Source organism: Osmerus mordax, chromosome 17, assembly GCF_038355195.1.
Source record: "Osmerus mordax isolate fOsmMor3 chromosome 17, fOsmMor3.pri, whole genome shotgun sequence".
Classification (NCBI taxonomy): domain Eukaryota; kingdom Metazoa; phylum Chordata; class Actinopteri; order Osmeriformes; family Osmeridae; genus Osmerus; species Osmerus mordax.
This window is the reverse complement of record NC_090066.1, coordinates 14879724-14902001: the sequence shown is the minus strand read 5'-3', so window position 1 is coordinate 14902001 and position 22278 is coordinate 14879724. Positions and strand designations below refer to the sequence as shown.

The window sequence follows — 22278 nt, the reverse complement described above, 5'->3', positions numbered from 1 at the left end:
GTCTTGTCCATATGCATGAATACAGACCAATGAAAAAAAAATATATAAAAAATATATATGAGGGGCGGGAGTTCAGGCTGAGGACACCAGAGTATTCTAACAATGTCTGGTGTACTTCCTCAGCCTTTACTTTTTCAATTAAGTTTCAAACTAAATTATAGAAAATCACTAATCTCTGAAAATAGCTTAATCCTCACAAATCTTAATAACCTTTTCAAAATGGTGTCAAAAAATCTCAACTATACACCAGATTATTCTAATAATGTCTGGCCTACTTCCACATACAATACAAAAGAAAAAATAATTGGAATTCTACATACGGCTGACGTGAGGTGAACATAATATTATTGAACAATGTGAACTTTCTGAAGAACAAAGAATTGACTGACACAGGCAGCAATGAGCCCCCAACAGTGCCTGATGCAGTGTCTGCTCATCAAGGTATGTCCTCTGAACATCAGTAAGATTGAATAAGTACGTAATACAGTAAAAGTATGATATCGGTTATATTGTTTGTTTTTTATTACTCTAGGAATCTATAAATAATGGTAAAATTACTGAATAAATGGTTCTAAATGTATGAGTAGTCCTACAAATAATAAGTCTGTCATTTCAAGTTTGCAGTTTGAATGTTTCTGACGTATATGACTGGTAGAACTTTTGGAATCCATCGAAGAAACTGTAGACTAAATTCTAGACTGTTGAAAATTATTAGAATAAATCATAATTTGCAATAGGGAAATCCCATATGTGGGATGCTCAATTTAGATTAAGGCTGTAACCATTTACTAACAACTACACACAGGAGGAAAATGTTAATAGAAAATTCTTAGTTTGAGATATAACACGGTGTTTCATTACCTACAACAAAAAGGGTAGATAAAAAATGTGAACTTGAGTCTCGATACGTGGTTGATGGCCACCCTGCTCTGAGGCTGTGCCCCTGCCTGGCCACCCTGTTCAAAATGTTCTAGACACGCCCCTGATTTTCTCACGATTTCAAAGCCTTATTTAACATACTTGTCGGTGGGTTTTTGTCATTGGATGGGTAGTTAACAACACATTCTTCTGTGGTGTGATATACTTAAACTCATTTTCAATTCCACTTTACAGAATCTTTAATAGGGGGACAGGCTCTCCGTAGACGGGCTATGGTATCATTACCATAGATATCTATGATCATTACGAGCCTGTATTTCCACTTCCGGTACATGAGCCTCCGTTGTTGTCAACTTTATGAATTAAGTTTAGCAAGCACGCTAACAACAGTGCTGTTTACTGTTGGCTAGGCTAGCAATCTAGATATCATTTGTCAGTGTACTTTTTATTATTGCAGTAAGAAGCAAAGGACCATGCACAAGCGAGTCCAGTCCGCTGGTACGTAGCTCTAGCCATTTTACCGATTCATTTGTACAGATGTAAGTGCTAGCTCACTACAGTACCTAGCTAGACCATTTAGCTAACGTTTACAGTTGGCTAGCGAACTAGCTGGTTAAAACTAGATCAGTCTTCATGAACGCGTTGGTATGGGACGTATTCTCATTGTTTAACTGTGTGTATGGTTAGAGCTAGCTAGCTAATGAATCTTCTCACTTCAGGCCCCCCGCTTCCTCTGCCCTCCTTACGGCTTTGGGTCTCTCCTTTACGACTGATGTATTCGTTTGTATGGCAAGTGGTGCTTCAGCGAAATGTAGCACACTATGGGAAAGTTGAGGAGTTCGTGATTTTGGTGATGAAGACAGTTCCAGACCTGCTTAGTTTCAAACAGAGTGCCCAACTTATTCTTGGCCTGAGAGCAAGGGTGAGATACCTTTTCTGGGTGTTTCTTTTCAAATGGATGAACTGTAAGTTTTAAAATTAAATAATTGTTTTTTCTTTTCATAGATGATTTTGGAAATGTTTCGTATGGACCAGCCACTGAACACTCAGACCATTGAGAATCTCCTGGACAAGATGAACATATGTGCAGCAATGGATGTAAGCTATATAATGGTTAATCCAGTGGCTGTCAAATGTGTACATCTCCTTTAAAAACAAAAAACAAATACTGATTTATTTTTTACTTTACAGCCCAAGTTTCAATTGAATATATAAAAAATCTAATCTGTCCTACTCAAACTACCCTATTAACAAAGTGAATACATGCTATTAGATTAAAAAAAACAGAGATATCTTATTTAGTATTTAGTAAGTATGCATTCCCCTGAGATTTGAGTCTTGGTCAAACAACTTTCAACAACTTTATATAGCCTAATGCCTTGCATGAGTCATGTCTGAGTAGCTAAAGAGAGCCTGCAAACCATCTAGAAAAGATGATTGATCAATCTCTCATTTAATATATTTATATTAGATAAAAAAAATCCTGCTTGGGATAGCTAACCAATCAAACAACGTTGTAGTGTTTACTTGTCTTGACCCGAAATATGCTTATCCTGGATAATGTCATAAAGTCTGACCCATGAATTTTTCAACTTTTCAAACTTGTGTGTTGCTTAGAAGACAGATGCACAGGTGGAGGAGTCACAGGCCAACTTTGTAGTGCTAGTCCAAACTCTGCTGACAAAACAGAGTGAGAGGCAGCACTTTTTTCAGGTTTGGCACAAGTCCCAACTCCTCTTAACCCTTGTGCTGCCTTCGGATCACATGACCCAAAGGTTCACAACGAACCATCGTTGGTTTACCCAATTTTACCCAATACAAAAACAAATAAATAGCATTTTCTTTTAACCTTCGCAATGTGGGAGGTCTGAGACAGCCCGACGGTTTAAAGAAAATGCTTCAATTTGTCTTTGTATGCGGTAAAATTGTCGCAATACGACTGTGGGTCACATGACTGATGGGTCAAAATGACCCGAAGATAACACAAGGGTTAAATGTCTTGTCCATTCATCTAACCCTCTCGATATCAACAGAGTAAAACTTACCATATCTATTTGTTCACAGGAGGTGTTCCCCAATCAGTATGGCTCCAAGTATGACACAGCACTTCAGGCACTCATTGGAGGGTTGGTCTATAGACTGGAACAGCTGCTACCAATGCCTGATCTCTCACAAGTAGGTGTTTTGTGCTTAAAAGCTATGATCATTCAGATCGTAATATATTATTCCGTAACTTTCACTAGCAGATTGTACAAATTGGTTCTTTGGTTTATTGAAGAAGATGGAGGATATAATATTTTACGTACTTGTGAAACTGTAACATATGGATATTGCGGCGTTCGTCGCCAAGACGAATAACAGGACTCATTAGTCACTTTGTTTAATAATGAATGTCTCTTTATTCAGAACATGCGTAGCATGTATTAAGTGTAATCAACATGGCGACGGCGCGTACATGCGAATAGGGTTTATATAGTGAACATTACAATATCACATGACATCTCCCCCCTCCTTTCAAGTATGCAGTAAACAGAAACATAAACCCTCATTGTTTTAGTCCCCTATTAATTGTTACCATTTAAGCAAAAAAATCTCTAACGCAGCAAACCATCTTTTTTTTACTTTTTCTTTTTACTCAACATCTCTAACTAAGGGTGTGGGTAGACTACCACGATCCCTTGAGATGGGACAGGGGTTATTCTGCCCTGTATGTCCTTCATCTCACTAGCTCACATACCTTGGGTTTGGCTTTACAGTCCTCCCAAACCTTGTGACGACTTGACCCGAGGACTTAGGGGCGTTCGTGGGAATGCTCTGGGTGTCGCCAAAGCCTGGTTCCGCTGGCCCCTGTAGGTCTTCTTGCTGAGGAGAATCCGTCTTCGGAGGTAAGGCCGGCTCTTGACCCACCAGTTGGATGTGGCGCCGGTTTCTCCTTTGAGTGTTGCCTTGCTCTGTCTCCATAGTGAAGGAGCGTGGCGTAGCCTCCTGGCGCTTCACAGTCGCGGTGGTTGTCCAGGCCTTTTCCCCATCAATCTTCAGCCTCACTTTATCACCAATGCTAAGTGAGGTGTAGGGGTTAAATATTGTCCAAACAACCAAAACGAATTCCCCTATGGTTTAAAGGAAGATGGGAAACTGAACAGTGTATTAGCATGAACCAAATAATGCCAATACAAATAGAATTCCAGTTATTTGACTCTATTGGCACAATGGGTATCCCACAGGGCTCCATCTTGGGGCCTCTGCTCTTTAGCTTATACATAAATGATTTACCAACATGCTGTCAGTCAGCCAATTGTCAAGTGTATGCTGACAACACAGTAATTTATGCATCAGCCAGGACAGCAAGTGCAGCAGCAGAGAACCTGACCAAGGAAATGGAGGGTATATCCCAGTGGCTCAAAGATAACCATCTGACGCTCAACGTCAAAAAGACGGTAACTATGTGCTTCTCTATAAGAGGGAAAGCCAAGTGTCGTTTTTTGGTATTATTTTGGATTACCACCTCAAATTCAACAAACACATTAACAAACTCTGTAATACTGTCCGGACAAATCTGAACTGTTTCAGAATAAGGCATCACATACCTGTCAAGGCAGCTTTACTGTTTTTTCATGCCATGATACTTTCTCATTTATCCTACTGTGTTACTGTATGGGTCAAGCTTCCAAGACAACAGTCAAACCCATCACATCATTACACAAACAGGCACTGAAAATAATGGATCAGAAACCAACAATGTGGCACCACTGTTTGATTTGACAGAAATACAAGCTTTTTAATTTTGATAGTTTTATGAAGTTCGCTTTTCTTAAACTGACTTTTAAATGTTCCAATAATTTAACTCCAGCCATACTCTGTCCTTTTGTGACAAAAACAAATACAAGAAGAGTGGCCACTAGGGGGGCAGTGGGTGGCAACTGCATAGTAGAGGTGCGCAAAACCACTTTCGGCCAATCATGTTTTTCAGTGATAGGGACCCATTTATGGAATAATTTACCAACTAAAATAAAAACACAAACCAAACTGAAAACATTTAATAGAAAGGTGAAACACTGGCTGAAAGAAAACCAAACATGTAGCCACTAAGTCAGGTCCATAAAGGCAGGAGCACGGTGTGTCTCTGTTGTCCCTGTTGTAATGTATTGTTTTGTTACGTGATGTGCTGTTGTGTGTAATGTGGTCATGAATCTGTGAAATGTTGATATACTAATACATTGCATTTGTTGCATGATTGTGTAACTCGCACTATGCAGTAAATTGTATTTGCCTAACTTTTTAGAAAGGTCTGACCAGGGACTGGGGTTGCAAATTAGCCTATTGGCTAAAACCTTTTATGCAACACATCTACAACACTAGAGAGGATACAATTTCTGGGGAAATTGTAGGGTGTGCTTGCTTGCGTAGGTTGCACAGGGGTCTGTATATTTTATATAAAAATGCATCGGGCCTACTTATTATTGATAAAGATTACATAGATTTAAAAGCATCTTTTTTTTGCTGCTCATTTACAACTCAAAATACGAGTGAAGTGTAGAATGAAATATGATGTCTTCTCATTTCCCCTGCAAGAGGCAGCTGACAGGCTGAATCAAAACGAATACATTTGGCAGACCGGTGTAAAAATGGACCTAATCTCTATGACTTAAACGTCCTTTTAAGTTGTCCATTCTCGTGATATTTTCAGGCATTTAGCCTACTCATATTGCATTCATTCATTAATAAAGAACCCCCTTTGAAGATTATTCTACGACTTTACCGGCAGAAGATAGAATCGCGATTCAAACAGTACCATCTGCTAACTGAAAATATGCCCCCAAAAACGTAAATAAGCTTGACATTTATTTAGTGGAAAATCGCTCATTCATAAAAAGCTCACTGGTAGCGATCAGTGTCAGTAACAACGCAAAATGCGATATAGCCCTGTGTGGAGAAGCTGCCCCGGTAAATTCTACTACTACAGTACTGTACTAGACTACTGCTGTGTTCGTCTTGGTAGCGATTGCGTTGGTTGAATTCGATTTAACGTTCCGTTGTACGGTTTAGGCTGAAATTAATTATTTTCATGAACAGATTGACAAAGTTTAGGCTGTGGCAATGAAGTTCAGGTTAGTAGTCAGATAGTTTCCCTACTGAAAGACTTTTGAGTAAGGGGAGTGCCGAACATGTTCTGTTGCCGTTTGACTTAAACAGCTGAGGAGTTTTTGTTAGCTACTCACACTAGTGTCTCGGGTACAGTAGGCTACAGCGTTGCAGTGAGCTACACTGGTTTGAAACCACAGGTAATTTCACCAACAAATCGTTTACTAATGTCAGAATAAATCCTACAACGAAAATGTATATGTGAGGAATGTTTATTTTAACGATTGAAAACAGATATATAATAGACCACTGTAGTATGTGTTGCCCGGGCAACACAGGCTAATGTCATGATGCTAATACTTCAGTGAAATAGTAGACTACTGTTTCCGAAAGTAGATGTACTTCCTTAATAATATCAGCTTATATTGTACATTACACATCACAATTGTGTGTCATATCACAAAGTAAAATGAGTAAATAGTTATCACCCTGGCCTCTTTTCTTGTGGCGTTTCTGCAGCTGCCTTGCAGTAAAGCTATAGTTAGCCTAGCTATCCCCCAAGTTAACAGATGCGAAACCAATGTTCTGCCAAAGGTAGTCACGCGTGTTTTCGTGACATTAGTGCAGACCGGTGTAAAAATTGACCTAATCTCTATGATTTAAACGTCATTTTAAGTTTTTCCCTTCTCATGATATTTTCAGGCATTTAGCCTACTCATATTGCATTCATTCATGAATAAAGAACCCCCTTTGAAGATTATTCTACGACGTTACCGGCAGTAGAAGATTGAATCGCGATTCAAACAGTACCATCTGCTAACTGAAAATATGCCCCCCAAAACGTAAATAAGCTTGACATTTATTTAGTGGAAAATCTCTCATTCATAAAAAGCTCACTGGTAGCGACCATTGTCAGTAACAACGCAAAATGCGATATAGCCCTGTGTGGAGAAGCTGCCCCGGTAAATTGTACTACTACGGTACAGTACTAGACTACAGTACTGCTGTGTTCGTCTTGGTAGCGATTGCGTTGGTTGAATTGGATTTAACGTTCCGTTGTACGGTTTAGGCTGAAATTAATTATTTTCATGAACAGATTGACAATGTTTAGGCTGTGGCAATGAAGTTCAGGTTAGTAGTTAGATAGACTTTTGATTGAAGTAAGGAGAGTGCCGAACATGTTCTGTCGCTGTTTGACTTCCTAAACAGCTGTGTAGTGTAGATGTTTTTGTAGTGTGTCTCGCGTAAGCTACAGCGTTGCAGTGAGCTACACTGGTTTGAAACGACAGGTAATGGTAATTTCACCAACAAATCGTTTACTAATGTCAGAATAAATCCTACAACGAAAATGTATATGTGAGGAATGTTTATTTTAACGATTGAAAACAGATAACGCTACATCATAGACCACTGTAGTATGTGTTGCCCGGGCAACACAGGCTAATGTCATGATGCTAATACTTCAGTGAAATAGTAGACTACTGTTTCCGAAAGTAGATGTACTTCCTTAATAATATCAGCTTATATTGTACATTACACATCACAATTGTGTGTCATATCACAAAGTAAAATGAGTAAATAGTTATCACCCTGGCCTCTTTTCTTGTGGCGTTTCTGCAGCTGCCTTGCAGTAAAGCTATAGTTAGCCTAGCTATCCCCCAAGTTAACAGATGCGAAACCAATGTTCTGCCAAAGGTAGTCACGCGGGTTTTCGTGACGTAGTGACGTTAGTAACGTCAGTGACTGTGGCTAGCAAATTAGCCACCGTTAGCTTCACTTTTCACCACAAAAACTTAACTTCAGCCTAAACCATGCAACGGAACGTAAATTCCAATAGAAGCAACTCAATCGCTACCAAGACGAAACGTTTGACACCAACTTTGTTTATGTAGGACAAATATTGACTGAGTTTTAGGGGGGCAAAAAGAATAATAAAAATAATAATAATATATATGTGAGAGAACAAAGGTTGTGCCCTTGCCGAAGGCAAAGCACACCCAATTATCTATGTATGTAATAATGTGCGCTGCATTGTCCCTGACAAATAAATAAAAATGGGTTCAATCAGAGCAAGAATGGTCAAAGTAAGGTTAAAATGAAATACGCATTTAATAACATTGCAAATGAATGAAATCAATTACAAGGCAAACATGTTACAAAATGAAGGCTTTAAAGGTGACATGACATGAAAACTTCACTTTAGGAGGTTATTTAACATTATTATGATTTCCCCTAGCCTGCCTTTGGTCCCCCAATGGCTAGAATTTTCGATCGGTGTAAACCAAGCCCTGGGTGTTCTTCTCCGCCTTTCAGAAAAGGAAAGCTCAATTGCTCTGTTTGAAAATCTCCTCTTTGTTACGTCACAAGGAGGAAGGTTATCTCCCCTCTCTCTGCTTTGCCTGCCCAGACAATCTGGCCCGCCCATAAGAAACTGAGCTATGACCGTGCAAGTGTTTTTTATCCTCGAGAATCATCATGGCTTGCAAACGAACGAAGCATTACATTTGCTCAGTTTGGATGTACAAAGGAAAACAAAAATCTTTTTACAGTTCCTTCATCCGAGCCTCTGAAGACCCAGTATCTTAATTTTATTTTCTCTGGAAATGCGCCTACACAACTTCTGTTGCGTTTGTTTTGTATATCTGCGCCAAACACTTCAGCCACGACTGTTTCCTCAACTTGAGCTAATAAAAAACTGGCCTTTCTGAAATTAAATTCTGAATCAGTACTAACTCTCCTTCGTCCAGCTACTAACCTCGGACAAGTAAGTTAACTAACGCTATATCATTTTGTAGCTTTACTGTATATGGTTACCTAGCTTGCTAACCTTAGAATGTGGCTGTAACATTAGCTCTGCAGCTAACAGCTGAGTTACTATCGCTAATGGAAAGGTAGATAGCATCAAGTATGTGTGTGAATACACATGCTGTAACGTGAGTGTTGTACACTTCTTTGTTATTTGGATAACCGTTCTGCTCTTGGTGTTATGGCGCGTGCGATATCCGCCTTTCCCCTCATTGAAATGACTGAGCGTGTACCTCTGCAAACCAGGGTTATCAGATAAGAATGGGCAAATTCGAGGCATCTTACAGCAACGGGGCTACAGCCATTGCGATACATCCATTGTAAACATTAGCGCATGGTGCCGCCCCTCCGCTCCTCATTAGCATTTAAAGCTACAGACACCAAAACAGCGCGTTCTGAGGAAAGCTCCTTGTGGGACTGCTAGTAGTGGCTGTAATTCTGCACCAAGGCTGAATTTCGGGAAAGAGACAGATACAGTATTAGGGGACCACTAAGAACTATATAAAAGCATCCAAAAACAGCATGTCATGTCTCCTTTAAATCTTACCTACTCTACCATGATCATTGTAAATCAGAGAGAAAGAAAGAGTAGGACAGTAGGACAAGGGAGAACTGAGGAGAAGGTCTCAGGAGATGAAGAATCCACAGAACAATGCATTACAATTCCCTTTTGTCAACATTATAGGTTTGACACCCAGCCTTACAGAGGGAAGAGGTTTGGTACATGCGGTTGTAGTACCTTTCATAGCACTTCTTTGCTTTTGCATCATTTCTTTTGATGGTTTCCAGGTCAGGCCACACTGGCCGCAGGTTCTCTTTCAGGACTGGGAGTGTTGTGTGGATCTCTCGACCCATCAACAGCCTGGCAGGGCTCTCTTGTTAGTTCTGTTGGAGTTGAATAGTAACTCAAAAGTGCCAAGTGGGGGTCATCCTGTTTTCAAGATCCATTTTGTTGTCTTTACAGCACGTTCGGCCATGCCGTTGGATTGTGGAAAATGAGGACTTGAAATCATACTCTGCTGCAAAACATTTACATACATTTACATTTAGTCATTTAGCAGACGCTCTTATCCAGAGCGACTTACAGTAAGTACAGGGACATTCCCCCGAGGCAAGTAGGGTGAAGTGCCTTGCCCAAGGACACAATGTCAGTTGGCATGACCGGGAATCGAACTGGCAACCTTCGGATTACCAGCCCGATTCCCTCACCGCTCAGCCATCTGACTCCCTAAAACGTCTGAACTGTTCAGCTGTGAATTGTGGTCCGTTATCGGTCATTAACTCTTCTGGCGTTCCGTCACGTACGAAGATGCTTTTCAGCTTTTGTATGACTGTTTCTGAGTTTGTCTTTGGCAGTTCCAAGATTTCGAGCTATCTTGAAAAGTAGTCAATTACAATTAAGTAATGACCACCTTTATGCTCACACAAGTCAGCAGCCAGCTTCTGCCAAGGTTGGTCTGGCAGTGGTGTCGTGAGCAGCGGTTCTTTGTTCTGGCTTGGTGTGTGGATACAGCAGTGTTTACATGACAACACAAGCTGTTTCACGTCGCTGGCTATGCCTGTCCACCACACAGCACCTCTGTAACGCTCTCTGCACTTGGTAAGGCCTAGATGGCCCTGGTGTATCTTCTGGAGCACTTCTTCTCTCATGCTTTCAGGGATCACAATTTGTTTACCACGGCGCAGCAGTCCATTGGCTTCACTAAGTTAGCCACGCTCTTTGAAGTAGGCACTTGCCTGTAACGCTACGCTCTTTAGATGTTCCGGCCACCCCTTGTGGATGTACCTGAGGACACACTGGAGTTCGCTGTCTGTCCTGGTCTCATCTTTTATCTGATTGATGACAGGCTTACTCACCCTAAGGTCATCCTCAACTGAGTCGACGTATGCTCGCACCTCTGCCTCTAGGTCACCTGGTGGAGTGTCCGCCACAGGTTGCCTGGACAGGGCATCTGCTACTACTGGTTGTTTTCCAGGAACATATTCGGAAACTGGATTAAACTTCATTAACCTGATGAGCAGGTGCTGATACAGTAAAAGTGTGGTGTCAAGGTCTTTTGAATTGATTAGGGTTACTAAATTCTTGTGGTCTGTAAGCAACTTGTATTTCTCGAGGCCGCACAGGTACTGATAGAAACGTTCTGATGCCCACACTCCTGCGAGGCACTCCTTTTCGATCTGAGCGTACCTCTTTTCAGCGTCAGTCAGGGTGCGTTAACAGAAGGCCACTGGCTTCATTCTTCCATCATGGCTCTGCATGAGGACTCCACCGAACCCATAGCTGCTGGCATCAGCACTGATGACCGTTGGCTTTGCTGGGTCAAAGAACTCGAGGACCGGAGCTGACGAGATTAACTGCTTCACTTCTGTGAATGCTTGTTTTTGTTGCGGTCCCCAGCACCAATCACGCTCAGACTTGAGCAGCTCGTTGAGCGGTTGGAGCATGGTGGAGAGGTTCGACAAATATCGTCCCATGTAGTTCACTATCCCCAGCAGCCGTCTCAACTCACTGATGAGTTTTAGGGCGGATCCATTGCCACAATGGCCTTGACCCTCTCTGGGCTCGGGGCAATGCCGTCTTTGGTCACTACTTGCCCTAAGAAGTCAAATTCTGGCTTGCCCCTGTCGTGCCCCTGCAGTAGCTCAGACATCTTTCGTTGAAAGATTTCGGGCGCTGACGTGATGCCAAACGGTAACCTTTTGAAGCAGTATCTGCCCAGCAGTGTGATAAAGGTGATCAGATGTGCACTGTCTTCTTTTAAAGGGATTTGCCAAAATCCACTCTCGGCATCCAGGCTGGAGAACACTGTACTCTTGGCTAACTTGGGAAGTATATCGTCCAACGTAGGTAAGATGAACTTCTCTTATTTTTCCATTCTTTTTAATCACCGGCACCATAGGAGCGCACCATTCAGTTGGTTCGGTTATTTTCTCTATAATGCCCATTGACTCCATTCTTTTCAGTTCCTCCTCTACTTTGGAGAGTAGGGGAATAGGAACCCGTCTTGGTACGGCTACACTGTACGGCTGTGCATGGTCTTTTAAGGTGATTTTTACTGGATCCCCCTTGAGTGTGCCCACATCACTGAATGAGCTGACTTCATCCAAGCGCTTAACCAGTTTTTCAGCCCTCTAAAGCCAACTAGGTCTATGCGTCCTGCCCCCCCACACTCGTTCTAAACTAATTTCTCGAACTGGCTTCGACTGGCTCTGAAATTAGCTCGTTAGCCTTGTAGCTGACAGCTAGCTGAAAATGCCAATACCTCATTTGTATGTGTCTGTGGAGCCGTCAAAATAAAAGTCGATTGCGCAATATGGTTGACAGAATCAGTGTTCTTTGTGCGCCGATCCTGGGAATCAGATAAAGCACTCCAATGTGTTCATGCTTCAGTTTTTGTGTTTCAGTAATACTAATTAGGGATTTAGCTATTATATATGATAGTTCTAAGTACCACCTTTCATTAGAGATAACAATTATGAAAAATAATACCTTTTTATCCTAAGTATTTGACCTTGCTTACAAAGGGTCTTTTTGGAGTCTCCAAAAGGCCCTTTTAGAAAACACCTGGATGTACTCTTATAAAAACATGTGTCAAATATGAATATATTGTGGTATTATGTTTGACTTTTGATTTGAATTGGATAAGTCTTCAACCTGTGGTCCAATTTAGTCTTCCAGCTAATACCTACCACACCCAGGCCTCTGTTTTCAAAACACAATCTAGGCGGAAATAGAAACTTTCACTTTCCTTGTGTTCAAGCTTCTATTACTCAACACCAGTAGGACTGACAGGGGTCCTGACAACAGGGGAAATAACGTCAGAGTGTCAGCTTTCAAAAGAGATCATTTACATGCATGTACTCCAAATGGTTCAAGAACAGCTTTCAATTTACTTTGGGTAAATGCTGTTTAGGCGTTTTCAGGCAAATTTAACAGGATTATGAAAAGGTTAATTAAGCCTAGTTTAGTAGCCACAGTTCGGTTAAGGAGGTTTTTTCCACTGGTTTTCACAACCACTACATGGAAACGGCAGTTTCGTAGCTGTCCATTGACATGGGCTTAATTTTGGCTAATAACTGCCCCCTTGTGGCCACAACGCCGCCTGGGCTTTGCAGCGTGTTTTTTACCTCTACGAGTTTGGGCTTTTCCTTTAATGTTTCATATGTGGTTTCATATGGAAGCAAATCGTTACCAAAATTCAAATGCAAATGCATTTCCAGAAATGCATTTGCATTTTAAGAATATGGCTGCATTATTTGACTCATAAATGAAACTAGAGAGGGTACAATTTCTGGGGAAATTGTAGGGTGTGCTTGCTTGCGTCGGTTGCACAGGGGTCCGTTTTTGAATGACATTTTTACAACTGATATTTCTGTATATTTTATATAAAAATGAATACTTATTATTTATAAAGATTACATAGATTTAAAAGCATTTTTTTTGCTGCTCATTTACAACTGAAAATACGAGTGAAGTGTAGAATGAAATAGATGTCTTCTCATTTCCCCTGCAAGAGGCAGCCTCAACGTTGAATCAAAACGAATACATTTGGCAGACCGGTGTAAAAATTGACCTAATCTCTATGACTTAAACGTCATCTTAAGTGTTTCCCTTCTCATGATATTTTCAGGCATTTAGCCTACTCATTGCATTCATTCATTAATAAAGAACCCCCTTTGAAGATTATTCTACGACGTTACCCGGTAGTAGAAGATGGAATCGCGATTCAAACAGTACCATCTGCTAACTGAAAATATGCCCCCCAAAACGTAAATAAGCTTGACATTTATTTAGTGGAAAACCGCTCATTCATAAAAAGCTCACTGGTAGTGATCATTGTCAGTAACAACGCAAAATGCGATATAGCCCTGTGTGGAGAAGCTGCCCCGGTAAATTGTACTACTACGGTACAGTACTAGACTACTGCTGTGTTCGTCTTGGTAGCGATTGCGTTGGTTGAATTGGATTTAACGTTCCGTTGTACGGTTTAAGCTGAAATTAATTATTTTCATGAACAGATTGACAACGTTTAGGCTGTGGCAATGAAGTTCAGGTTAGTAGTTAGATAGACTTTTGATTTAAGTAAGGGGAGTGCCGAACATGTTCTGTCGCCGTTTGACTTCCTAAACAGCTGTGTAGTGTAGATGTTTTTGTAGTGTGTCTCGCGTAAGCTACAGCGTTGCAGTGAGCTACACTGGTTTGAAACCACAGGTAATGGTAATTTCACCAACAAATCGTTTTCTAATGTCAGAATAAATCCTACAACGAAAATGTATATGTGAGGAATGTTTATTTTAACGACTGAAAACAGATAACGCTACATCATAGACCACTGTAGTATGTGTTGCCCGGGCAACACAGGCTAATGTCATGATGCTAATATTTCAGTGAAATAGTAGACTACTGTTTCCGAAAGTAGATGTACTTCCTTAATAATATCAGCTTATATTGTACATTACACATCACAATTGTGTGTCATATCACAAAGTAAAATGAGTAAATATTTATCACCCTGGCCTCTTTGCTTGTGGCGTTTCTGCAGCTGCCTTGCAGTAAAGCTATAGTTAGCCTAGCTATCCCCCAAGTTAACAGATGCGAAACGAATGTTCTGCCAAAGGTAGTCACGCGTGTTTTCGTGACGTTAGTGACGTAGTGACGTTAGTAACGTCAGTGACTGTGGCTAGCAAATTAGCCACCGTTAGCTTCACTTTTCGCCACAAAAACTTAACTTAAGCCCAAACCATGCAACGGAACGTAAATTCCAATAGAAGCAACTCAATCGCTACCAAGATGAAATGTTTGACACCTACGTTGTCTATGTAGACCAAATATTGACTGAGTTTTAGGGGGGCAAAAAGAATAATAATAATATATATGTGAGAGAACAAAGGTTGTGCCCTTGCCGAAGGCAAAGCACACCCAATAATAATATATATGTGAGAGAACAAAGGTTGTGCCCTTGCCGAAGGCAAAGCACACCCAATAATAATATATATGTGAGAGAACAAAGGTTGTGCCCTTGCCGAAGGCAAAGCACACCCAATTAGTAATCAATCATCCTATTTGCATTTTAATTTTCTTCTTCAAGAGTGCTCAATCTTTCACTTAATTAAAATGAAAAATAAATAGACATTTGAGATTTAATTTTCAAAACATGCCCCAGCAAATAGATACCAAAATTCAATTTGAAATGTAAAATTAGAAAATTAAAATGCATTTCCAGAAATGCATTTTCATTTTCAAGAACGTGGCTGCAAAATCGTGACCACAATTCAAATTCAAATGCATTTGCAGAAATGCAAAATGAACGAAAAAGCACTCTGAGCGGCGCAGCAGAGTGACGTCAGTAGCCGCTCTTCTTCAGCTCCCTGCTGACCGAGCTACCCATCTTGTTCGGTAGGGAGCGGTGTGCACATCTGCATTGCATTACATCGCAAATGTGCCGGGAAATTGATTGAATTGCCGGGTCTTTAGAGGACGCATCACAGACTGAGCAACTTGATGTCAAACAATGAATAAAACAGTGGCAGAGCTACTATTAATGTGTAAATCTGTGACGGCAGAGTATGCAGCCAAGCTCTCTATGACTTGTTCTACTCGGTCACGGGCATCAGACTCAGATATATTATTAGATTCTACCTGTTCAGCTAATTCTAACAGTGTTTGCACAATTTGAAGGAGCGCCATGGTCTGTGATGCGTCCTCTAAAGCAGCGGTCCCCAACCTTTTTTGCGCCACGAATCGCTTTCATGTAAGACATATTTTCACGGACCGGCAGAACGGACTGGGAGGAAAGATAGGCCCTGGACAGCTGCGCTGCTAATGCATGTACATTCTGGGTTTGATGTGATCCTAGTTAGTGAGTTAGAAAAACGGCTGTTTTTTCAATTGACCCATCTTTAAGTTTCTTAGCCTGGTTTTACATCGTTATATTGTTACTAGCTAGCTTTCGATGTGTCAGTCCCACTGTTGTGTGTGACTATAAGCTACGACAGTGACACCCGAAGTGCGTTCCTTATATCCAGTTCAGGCCTATTTCAAAATTTTGTTTGATTGCTGTCACGGCAGAAAATCCCGCTTGATGTTGGAAATGGAAGCAGGGTTTTACATTTACATTTAGTCATTTAGCAGACGCTCTTATCCAGAGCGACTTACAGTAAGTGCAGGGACATTCGCCCGAGGCAAGTAGGGTGAAGTGCTTTGCCCAAGGACACAACGTCATCTTGCACGGGCGGGAATCGAACTGGCAACCTTCTGATTACAAGCCCGCTTCCCTAACCGCTCTGCCACCTGACTCCTTTTCAGTGCTTTAGTGCTTTAGAATCAGGTCATTTTTCAGAATAAAACGTCTTTCAGACTCTGATAATCAATTAAAAGGAAATAATGTTATTAATTCTTTTTTGTGCGGCCCGGTACGAAATGACCGGTGGGCACCGGTTGGGGAACGCTGCTCTAAAGACCTGGCAATTCAATCAATTTCCCAGCACATTTGCAATGTAATGCAATGCAGATGTGCACACCGCCCCCTACCGAACAAGATGGGTAGCTCGGTCAGCAGGGAGCTGAAGAAGAGCGGCTACTGACGTCACTCTGCTGCGCCGCTCAGAATGCTTTTTCGTTCATTTTGCATTTCTGCAAATGCATTTGAATTGTGGTCACGATTTTACAGCCACGTTCTTAAAATGAAAATGCATTTCTGGAAATGCATTTGAATTTGAATTGTGGTCACGATTTTGCAGCCACATTCTTAAAATGAAAATGCATTTCTGGAAATGCATTTGAATTTGAATTGTGGTCACGATTTTGCAGCCACGTTCTTGAAAATGAAAATGCATTTCTGGAAATGCATTTGAATTTGAATTGTGGTCACGATTTTGCAGCCACGTTCTTAAAATGAAAATGCATTTCTGGAAATGCATTAATTTTCAAATTTTACATTTCAAATTGAATTTTGGTATCTATTTGCTGGGGCATGTTTTGAAAATAAAATCTCAAATGTCTATTTCTTTTTCATTTTAATGAAGTGAAAGATTGAGCACTCTTGAAGAAGAAAATTAAAATGCAAATAGGATGATTGATTACTAATTTCATTTGAGTCAAATAATGCAGCCACATTCTTAAAATGCAAATGCATTTCTGGAAACGCATTTTCATTTGAATTTTGGTAACAATTTGCTTCCATAGTTTCAGACATCACTGATGTATCCGCGCCGGAGTCAATCTTGGCTCATCCTCAGCTAACAATTAATTCATCATGCTTTGCTCTTGTTGCACTGCCCCTAAGAACATGCATTCTTCCACTTTAGCCTCAGTTATTTGGACACTTTAGACACTTTTTCCCTTTTGCAGGACATTCTTCGCCATCGTCATGATTTCGTCCACATCTTGTGCATGTTCCTTTTCTAGTCTTTATAAAGGCCTTTCCTGAGTAGCCAGTTTTTTGGTGTTCTTTTCTTTCTAACTGATTTTATGTTTTCCACATGCTGTGCATGTTTCTCTCCTTCAGTGTTCTGAGATTTTATTAACTCATTTGCAGTTTTTGTGACACTTGTTTATCACTGATTCCAATCACTATGCGATCACTCATCTGTTCATCTTTCTGTGCTCCAAAAGCACAGTTTTCGGGTAACTCATAAAGCTGCCTGACGAATGCTTCCACACTTTCTCCGGAAAGTTGGACTCATGAATGGAACTTGGCACGTTCATAGATAACGTTGCGCTTCAGGATAAAATGTTAATCGAACTTGGCCATTACTATGTTGTATTTGTTGCTATCACCTACTGCTGCGAACGTGAACGGCTTGAATATGTGCTCATCCTCTGCTCCCATCGAATATATCAGGGCAATTTACCTGTACTACTTTGTCATCCTCCGTGAGCAGCGATGCAACTCGGTATCTGGCAAACCTTTGCTTCCAGTCCGGCCACGCTTCGGGCTTGCGAAAGTCGAACTGCTCGGGCGGGGAAAACTTGGCCAAAGCCAAACAACTGGCAAGCCGACTCCCTCACCGCTCAGCCATCTGACTCCCTTGGTGTATTGAGTCATTCATTTTCTATAACGTAAAGTAGGCCCTACAGTTGCAAAATCACTGTAGACTCTACTTGGGGCGATTATTTCAGCGCCCTTTAGGCATCATTTTCGAGGACGCTGATTTGCTAAATATGTGTTGCTGTGGTGTATCTTGTTAGCAACGATCAGCAATTCACCTATCGCCAGCAGGTTTGTTGGCGCTCGATTTTTCTAGCGCCCCAGATGTGGAGCATGAAGTAAATTGATCCCAAAACAGAATTTGAGTATATATACACACAACACATTATTGTGTATTTTTGACACAGTCATGCTTAAAATGAGTAGTTATTGTTTAGAAAATATATTACATGAAAAACAAAATCACTTTTTACCTATTGACCAGCCACCAATGGTTTAACCACTGTACCACCCAATTCTGACAGTCACCTACTAACAGGCACAATCTAACAAATAATTGTCACTTTTCTGTCTTCCCTTCTTGTTCCCAGATTGGTTCTATGATCACAAGAAGCCCCTTTATTCTTGAGGAATGCGGACTGTCTGTTTCTGACCTTAACCCACTGAAAATCTTACTTGAGCGCCAAAACCGTCAGTTTAAGGGATCCCTGACTACTGGTAAGCTTGGGAATGGTCATGTGGGATATATTTCACATTGGTGTTGAAAAAATTCACCTTGCACTTTCCAAAAAACAAGGAGGGTGTACCAGGAAGACATCCCTACCCATTCCTAGAGCAATTTTTATTATTTGAATTATGATTGCAAATATGAGCACTCATTCTACACAATCTTTCTACTAAAAGGCTTGTCCTTATGTTTTAACAAAATGCTGATATTTCCTATATCAAGGTCACCAGAAATGTCCTCTGTTTATTTCATGCCACATCATGATTATATTGTTCTTTTATAAAATGCTTTTCAAAGACTTGTGTAAAAAAGATTGCTGTTAAATTCCCAGCCTTTCTGTGTTGTAGCTATCTCATCCACTGTGGGTGACTGCATCCTGGCCTCACTCTCATTCCGTTCCACTTCTGTAAACCTGCCAAAACAAGATCTTAAAAGTCCATTGGAATTGCCCAGGCTAACAGAATCAAAAAAGCCATATGAAGCCAGCGAGAATGCCAAAAGCCCTGCCACTTCCAAAGCCGTTAAGCATATGGTGATGACAGATGACTCAGATTACACTGAAGTACACTTGCAAGAGAATGATAGTGATGAAGAAGATGGAGAAATTGGCAATAAATCTGTGATGAACAGTGGTGTGTGTGACAGTGAGGAAATCATATTGCAGGATAGGAGGCATGATAATGGGGTAACATCAGCGAAGAGGAGTGTGTCAATCACTGGAGAACTCAAACAACCTTTGAAGCTAGTGCCTCAGACCACCACCACTGAGACTACCTCTCAACCTGACCTTAGTGTTTATGCTGCTAAAAGTCACCTACAGGTCAGTCCAAAGGTCAAGTTGGTGAGTCTGCAACAATGGGTGTCCCAAATTGCTAGCAATACAATCTCTCTCCCAGCCCTGCCCCCCCCGCGGCAAGACCATGCTACAGATGAACAGACAGGAGACTTATACCTTGGAAGCAATGTGAAGTCAGGAAGACCTGAAAGTAATGTATTGATAGAAAGGGCCATTATACGAATGAGGCACCCTAAGCTTCTTGGGAAAACTTCGAAAAGGAAAACTCCAAAGGCCACCTATACATGCTCGGATTGTGAGAAAGGCTTTCCATATCAGTCTATGCTAGCAGATCACCAGCGCATTCATACAGGAGAGAAACCTTTCAAATGTTCAGAGTGTGGGAGGACCTTTAGGACGTTGGGATTCTTGACGAATCACCAGAAGATCCACACTTCCATCCGCCCCTTTAAATGCGAAGAATGCAGCAAGTGTTTCCTGAAAAAAGCTGACCTGCAGAAGCATCTTAGAGTCCACAGGGGAGAAAAACCTTTTAAATGTTCCATCTGTGAAAAGGGTTTCACACAAGCATCCTACTTCAAAATTCACATGGACTGTCACACAAGTGACAAGAGCTTTCCCTGCACTCATTGTGATAAAAACTTCCCCACTGCATACAAACTATCCAACCACTTGCGCTGGCACACTGATGAGCGCCCTTATATCTGTGAGCAGTGCGGGAGACGTTTTCACAACCCCAGCCTTTTGAAAAGACATATGGGCTATCACACTGGGGACCGTCAGTACTTGTGTGCCCAGTGTGGACGGACCTTTGTGTACATGTTTGATTTGAAAAAACATCAGCGTGACCATGGGCCCAAGCCCCAGCTCCCCTGCCCAGTTTGTCAGAAGGTGTTTACCAGTAACGGCTCTCTGAAAGTACATCAGCGCATACACACCACTGACAAACCCTATAGGTGCTCAATTTGCGACAAAGGATTCAACCAGATCGGTAATCTGTCCGTGCATAAAAAGTTGCACTCAAACGAGCGCCCCTATCATTGCGATGAGTGTGGGAAGACATACAAGTTATCCACTCATTTAAGAGAGCATAAGTACATCCACATGGGTAAGAAGCCTTGCCAGTGTGCTACATGTGGTAAAGGGTTCCGCTACCCTGGCATCCTGAAAAAACATGAGCAGCTGCACTTGAGAGAGCAAGCAAAGAGCCCCAAGAGATATAGTCATACTTGCAGACGCAGTAGAGACTCCTCCAAAAGGATGTTGGATGACTATTGATGTTGCATGTACCATCCAATAACAAGCCTGAAGGCCCACTTCCCTGAATACTGCAGAATTAGAGTTAATTAAGTAAATAGTTATAGGGAGTATTTATAAGTGGTTTGAATCTGTTTTCATGTACATTTTTAATCATGTATTAGTTATAACTGTTAGACAGCTTTTGGAACTTATAGAAAGACTGCACATTTTAAGTGTGAGTGATCTCAGTAGTTTTGAATGTTCGTTCTTTGGTATTTCACGGATTGACTCATTAAACGTACATATCTTTGCTGCTGTCACAAATATTTGCAACAAAATGTAATGTTAGTGTTTCAAATGTGCTGTTTTCTTTTTATCTTAGAAAATACTTTGTTTTTACCTGGAAGTCAAGAATTGTTATCCTACCCTTATCTCATTTGGTTCAGCAGATAGTGTATAAACCCAGCATAAGATTCACAGAGATTCACGTTAGTTAGGACCATACAGTTTCAGGTGCTAAATATAGCCCTTTTTTTTTTTTTTTTTTACTATTCTGTGTGATTTACTGTTTGATGTGTTCTAAGGGGGACTGAAGATGGAAAGGCACCAGAATGATAAGGTTTTTAATATATCTTGTGGAAAGAGAACGGCTGTAACTGTGTATTGAGGTAAAATTACATAAGTGCTTCCGAATTAATATTTGTAGAAAGTCTCCCCTTGTGTCATTATTTGTGAGTCTTAATTTAGCATTACATTTACATTTAGTCATTTAGCAGACGCTCTTATCCAGAGCGACTTACAGTAAGTACAGGGACATTCCCCTGAGGCAAGTAGGGTGAAGTGCCTTGCCCAAGGATACAACGTTAGTTTGCATGACCGGGAATCGAACTGGCAACCTTCGGATTACTAGCCTGATTCCCTCACCGCTCAGCCAACTGACTCCCTAATGTAGCATTAGAATCTTAATTTTTAATTATGTTGTCCTAAATACACTGCGTGTTGGACAATTGGACTGACCCTGGTTAGAGGTTGTGAACAGCATCATGGAGTGGTCTAATAGGTCTGTGCACAATTAGAATTCAAGGTCCAGAGACAAACATTTTCTCTCTCCAAAGGTCCAAACCAGTTCTGATGGGCTGGTAGGTGTCATGGAACTCTGTGTATCTTGAGACGGCTATCAACTTTGTGTCTCATGGTGAATGTGTGAGACTTAAGCACCTTTCAAAATAAAAGCGAACCATCAGAAGTTCAGTAACTTATTAAGATAAAAGTTAAAAAAATGGATGGAGCTGAATCACACGTCCGCAACCCTCCACACCAGCTCGCAACCCACCGGTTGAGAAACACTGGTCCAAACCATTAAAATGTCTAACATACGCTATGATTTGGGTCGTCATTCTTGTATATGTATAACTAACAAACAAAGTACTGACACTTGCTGCAGGAAGGATAAAGGCTTATTTGTCTGTCCACTCCTCTGAAAGCTCAATTTTCTGTATCAACTTTCCTGACTTTTGCACACACCATTCTACAACTAGATTCAAAACAATGAGATATTGTCAACTATGTTGAAATTCTGTCTCGTCTGATGTTGTGCAGTGGAGTGGCTTGCCTTGCTCCTGGCTTCATAATAGGTTTATGTCATCTTTGACTAATTCTGCTAAAATTATTGTATGGAAAAGCTAGTATTTTAAGCCAGCTTCGAGAACAGACAATTCTTTGGAGGGAAAGATAGTTTGGGATATATTGACTAGTTAATAGACTAAAATCACGGAAATGCAATTCCACCAAGATTAGGGGTGGGCGATACTGCAAAATTT

At 41.0% G+C, this 22278-nt stretch overlaps 1 long non-coding RNA gene across 1 annotated transcript; it reads left to right on the top strand.

The window, feature by feature from the left end:
• The first annotated feature begins 1218 nt into the window (after positions 1-1218).
• Positions 1219-21842, top strand: LOC136960162 (uncharacterized). The gene is made up of 7 exons (XR_010878818.1): positions 1219-1377; positions 1599-1801; positions 1885-1977; positions 2497-2592; positions 2944-3054; positions 18287-18413; positions 18771-21842. It is a non-coding gene; the product is annotated as an uncharacterized lncRNA (long non-coding RNA).
• Positions 21843-22278: the final 436 nt, after the last annotated feature.